The sequence below is a fragment of the Syngnathus acus genome, chromosome 14 (genome assembly GCF_901709675.1).
Source record: "Syngnathus acus chromosome 14, fSynAcu1.2, whole genome shotgun sequence".
Taxonomy (NCBI): Eukaryota; Metazoa; Chordata; class Actinopteri; order Syngnathiformes; family Syngnathidae; genus Syngnathus; species Syngnathus acus.
In genome coordinates this window covers 1,066,939-1,072,257 of record NC_051099.1, presented here as the reverse complement: position 1 = coordinate 1,072,257, position 5,319 = coordinate 1,066,939, and the positions used below count along the sequence as shown (strand labels likewise).

At 43.3% G+C, this 5,319-nt stretch overlaps 1 long non-coding RNA gene across 1 annotated transcript; it reads left to right on the top strand.

Moving 5' to 3' along the window:
* Positions 1-341: 341 nt before the first annotated feature.
* On the top strand, positions 342-3,388 carry LOC119133584. Its single transcript, XR_005100164.1, has 2 exons — positions 342-509; positions 1,729-3,388. It is a non-coding gene; the product is annotated as an uncharacterized LOC119133584 (long non-coding RNA).
* The last annotated feature ends 1,931 nt before the right edge of the window (positions 3,389-5,319 follow it).

Here is a 5,319-nt window from a genome sequence, read left to right as displayed (position 1 = left end):
CATCTTGATTTGAATCCATGCAAAGAATAATGAGCTGAAATTTACCTTTGTATTATATTGACAAGGCTTAAGGAGCTGACAGTTGTCATTGCTCGGCAGCTCATTAGTGGCTGCACTACATTTATGTCAACACATTTAGTGACAGTCAGAAGGGGATGTTGAAGCCAAAGCCATCCCGAGGGAGGGAGAGACGGACGGGGAAGCATCTGCCAAGGAGACGCACCGATGGGCGCTTGAGCTACTGATGAACGCTTCCGTGGAAACGCAACAACACACAGCCGAGCTCGCTATCCTAATGTGGTTGCAGGGAGCTTTGCAGGCCAAAATACTTATCCGTGTGTGTGCGTGTGGGTTAAAGTGCCCCAGCATGTTCCATGCTGATCTGATAATGAGCGAGCAGGGTCAATAGGATGTTAACGGCCCCGTGGGAACGGCAAGTGGTGGATGGGCGGAGGAAGGACGAGGGCCTCGGGACAGCGAGCTGTGTTCGAACTGATCACCGTACGTGGGTGACGGTAAAGTAGCTCTGTCCCTGATATTTGACTCGTTTGCTTCCCCCCCGCTGTGTCAAACCAAAGTTCAAGTCGAGTGAACCCAATAGTAACCCAAATGCATTCCACAGCTGACTTGGGTTAGGATCTCATAGCCCAATATGGCTTCAATGGGATTTTGCTGAATCCAGCGTGACCAAAAATGGGTTTCAAATAGAATCAATTGTCATTTTTGTCTTTTTTTCTAAGCTCTGAGTCATTATGCTTGCAGATGTTGAGTAAGGTTACAAGAGCCACCAAGATGAATCGGATCATCTCAAAGATGAGTAATAGAATCGCATTCCACATGTGTGTCAGTGGGAAAACTCCATTTACATCTGACTATAGGGGTACATGATCAAGAGCTTTGAAAATACACACACACACAAAGAAAAGTATCAGTGTCACGCTGATTCAGTGGGTCAATGTGAGCAAGAAATGCTCGCATTTATGTGTGCCAAGGGAATGACACGGGGCTCATGAAGCGAGAAACTAAAAAAAAAAAAAGGCTTGTGTTGGCAGGCATTTCGGTCAAATCCCTTGTCAGTGCTATGGCCCCGCCTTTGCCATCTGATATTCAAATACACAGGAAACTGGAGGAGAGCTCCTCCCAGACCACCCGCAGAATCACCGGGGATTAGTCAAAGAGAACCAACTGGGTCAACAAGATGCAGGGCCGGTGCATGCGCAGGGGGGGGGACCACGACTCACGCACACTCCCGCCCGCCCGCTCACGCAGGAGTCGGTCGGCCTAGTCCTGTCTGCTTTTCTATTCACACGTGTGAACTCTCTAACACGCTCAAACGCGGAGAGACAGCTACACTTACGCAGTGACCTGTTTTCTCCGTACTTTGACAGTTATCCAAAACAACTCCAAAATTCCTCTTGATTTTTTTCCGTTCCAGAACAGGCGGCTCCGGGTAAAGCGCGTTAGATATGAGGACAGGCGCGAGGAGATGTAAACATTCCCACTGCTGTCATCCATCCGCCTTAAAATTGCCTTCTCTTTGCTTTTACTAGGTTATAGGAATATTAGAAAATGGATCATTTTGCTAAGTGTTGCTAGAATTGAGAACTTAAGAATGTGTGTGTTTGGGTCGTGCTGACTATTTAAATATCAACCGAGCCATGTCATAATCTTTAACAAAATGGATGGTCTTTATTTTGGTGTTGTTGTTGTTGGTTTGTTGTTCCCAAGGAAAAGGTCTCGCGGCCTCAATCATGTGCCAGCAGCAGCAACAGTAGAGTCAACGAGTGTTGAATGGGAAAGAGGACACCTTACTCACTGCGAGGGCATGATATCAATTTGCAAAAGCAGCAGCACGTCAAGTCTGGACCATTTGATGCTCGAGCACAGCAGAGAAACCCAACACGAAGCTGTTGAACTAAATAACACTGACATACCTGGATGGGGACTGTAGTATCAACTGTCTGTGCGTCAGTGGCCCACAAGCTATTTCTCAACACCTCATGATGACCTCAGTCAAATACAATTTTGCTTTCCTGGGGGTGAAAATTCAACATATCGTGCTGATTACTTCTCAGACAAGAAAATATTGAAAATCCAGAGAGACGGACGGCGGCGTTGTACGAGAATTGTCTATCAGGCGCAGTTTAATCTCTCTGACACACTTCAAGGACAAAAGCAGAATATTTACCGAGATGACTGAGATGGCTGTTTAGCATGTCTGCCATAATCCAGTCATAATCACTCTTGTCTGTTTATTTTGCACAGAGGTCAAGCGCTTTTTTTTCCCCTCGGCATCCACGCTTTGTTGCACCAATGAAGACAGTTTCACTCGTTAATGAATAATCTACTCATCATCAGTCCATTGCTGTGTCTGAACCCAAAAAAAAAAAAGCAATGTCATTGTGTTTTATGTTCATTAAGTTCTTTCGCTAACCTTGTCATAATTCATTTTGAGGCACCGAATCTGGGTCTTTAACTAAATACGCTGTATTTTTAAATATTTGTCGTGAAACTCATTTAGGTTTCACCTGTCACTTGTGTTTTGCAGTGTCATATGGCCGAAGAGGAACCTTCTCTGCAGTTTGTGCGGAATGTCACAACTGTCCCATACTGATTTCAGTTCAAAGGTTACAGTATGGTGTGACTTCCAAATTCCCTTTGCTACTTGCACCTGCCTCCTCCCAGAGAGCCAGGCCTAAACCTTGGGGGTGCCTGAACTGGGGAGACAAAGGTCAAAGGTTAATGTCTGCTGACACTCTGGTTCTCTTCCTTGGAGACAATCAGGCGTCTGAATCTAAACTCACGTCTGTTTGCACTGCTGGGCCAATGGAGAGCAAACCTTTGACCCCCGCATTCACATGTTTTCCATTCGGATTTTTGTTGACGTTCGTAAATGTTCAATAGAAAACAGTAGAAGTGTATTGTATTATTTTTCACTAATAATACTCGCCACTTCTTTCGCGCTAACGTCTGTGCCAGGATGCTTTCCTGCGCTTACCAGTTCCATCAACACAGCTCCTTATTATTACTATTATTATTATTGCCCTTGTAAGCTATGTCAGCTTTACATTTTTTGTAAAGCAAAATCTAGGTTAGGATGTAACCTCATGTTTGTTGTCGGGGTTTTTGGTGTTGAAAATAATCTTTCCATTCTTTTGCTGCCCGCGCTTTTGACAAGATTTAAAATGCCAGAAGAGCTGAATTCCCATTAACCTTCTAGTAATGACACACATTTGAGTAAATGTCTTTTGTTGCTCACAGCCACAATTGTTAGCAATGAGCCAAAGTTTGCAAGCAGCCGGTTAACAACGGTGCACAATCCGCTATTCCTCTGTCCCTGACAGAATGTGTTAAATCACAAACATAAATAAAATCATAGTGAAATGTTTTTTTGTTGGTCAAAATGTTTCCCTCCACCTCAGGTCAAAGGACAGAGTTCTCGGAGCCACATTTCTGTGAAAAGATTCAAGGGCAAAGTTCAGCATGTTGGGGGAAGGAATGAAAGGGAGGATATTGTATCTCAATTTATGTGGCATTCAGGCTTGGAGTTCAAAGATGAAAGGTCACACCAGTGCAAAGGTTACTAGGCGAGATACCATCCAACATGCTCAACCAGTCAAGTTCTGCTAACTTTAGGCCGGTCGGTCCGTGCCGCAATAATAACAAAAACTCCAACTTGTGCTGCATTAAGATGGGCAAAAAGCAGCAACTTTTGATTGGTCGGGACTTAGGGCAGACTTTTTTTTAATCATGCAAATTGCTAGAAACAGTAAATAGTAAGAAGAAAAAGAGAATGTGGCAACGTGGCATGCTCATGCTTCTGCTGTTTACGATATGGCCAATGACCTGAATGAATCTTGTATAAACAGTAGCACGAGGTTACACCAGGTTAGAAGGGACTGGCTAAATATAAGTGGGCAAGAGTGTATCATGATGACAGAGCTATTGGGAGGTGCATGCGCGCACACACTACTCCTACTTCTACCTCGACGACATACTACTACTACTACTATTACTACCACTACTATTAATGGCGAGAGTACTCCCATTTTGAAAGAAGACAACGCAATTGTTGTCTTTTTCTTCCTTATGAGAACACTGACGTTCCCCTGGCGCTCCTTCGAGACATTTTGTTCAAGGCCACGTTGACATGACAGACTGCATGCCAACAGACTCAATATCTAAGATTAGCACAAGATGTTTGTGAGCAAGAAAAAGTGCATTTGCAGCATAATTGCTCGATATCCATCATAGCGATCACTTTTGAACCAATCTGGGGTCAATATGGGCACATCTGCTGTTTGTGAATGACTTCACACTTTAGTGACATGCTTTCACACCTGGGAGCAGCCCGATCAAGGGCACCCTGCAGCATTTGTGAAGTTCATTTTATATTGGTTACTTTCTGCTGAAACATGCACCATATATTCAAGACGATGGCAGCTACTTTCATAAACTGGAACCCATCCAATCATTTTTTTTAGATACGGTATGCTGACGTGAAGCTTTGCGGGTTGTTATCCTATCCTAATTGTACTGTAATTCTATCATGTAAATTAAGATATGCACCTTGATGCCAATCTGTCTTGTACTGTTCACTATAAATGCTTTGGTGATGACACGCAAAGGAGGTTATTAGCAAAGGCGATGTCAAATTTCTAGATGATGTAGCAAACGATGTGTCGCCCGGGACACAAATGTTTCAAACAATAACATATTTGGGAATGAGTGAAGATACAGTCCATCTATTCTACGTAAATCATAGTTCACGACTTCAGCAATCATTACAATCAATGATAACAAACTCTTCTTTCCTGTAAGTCATAAACGTTATTTTTGGGTCATGCATATGACTCCATATATAAAATAAATACTGATTAAATAACCAGACATTCGTAATATTATGATTTGTTTTCATTTGAGAGAAGTTTTATCTTGCATGCATTACAATAACATTATTCCAGTGCTATAAACGATCAGTTTCTCTTTTTTAGTGAATTGTTTTTCCCCATATTTTTTTTTAAAACATGTTTCACGCGTGCATATTTGTCTTAATGCATCTGTCACATCAGTTGACACGACTCCGATGACGTCACTCGATTTCTATTCCGTCAAACCCAAATACGTTATGGGTCACGTTGGATTGCCTGTTTACGATGCATACTGTTTCAATGGAAGACCAAAATGACCTCATTGTCACTTCCGCGTCGTCCGTCCAGCCAACGTCTGTACTTTATCGTGCTTCTTATGTGGGCGGTGGAAGTGCGTGTTTCTTTAAGGGTGGTGTCAAAGCAGCAAGCGGGGAGGCGGGGAGGGAGG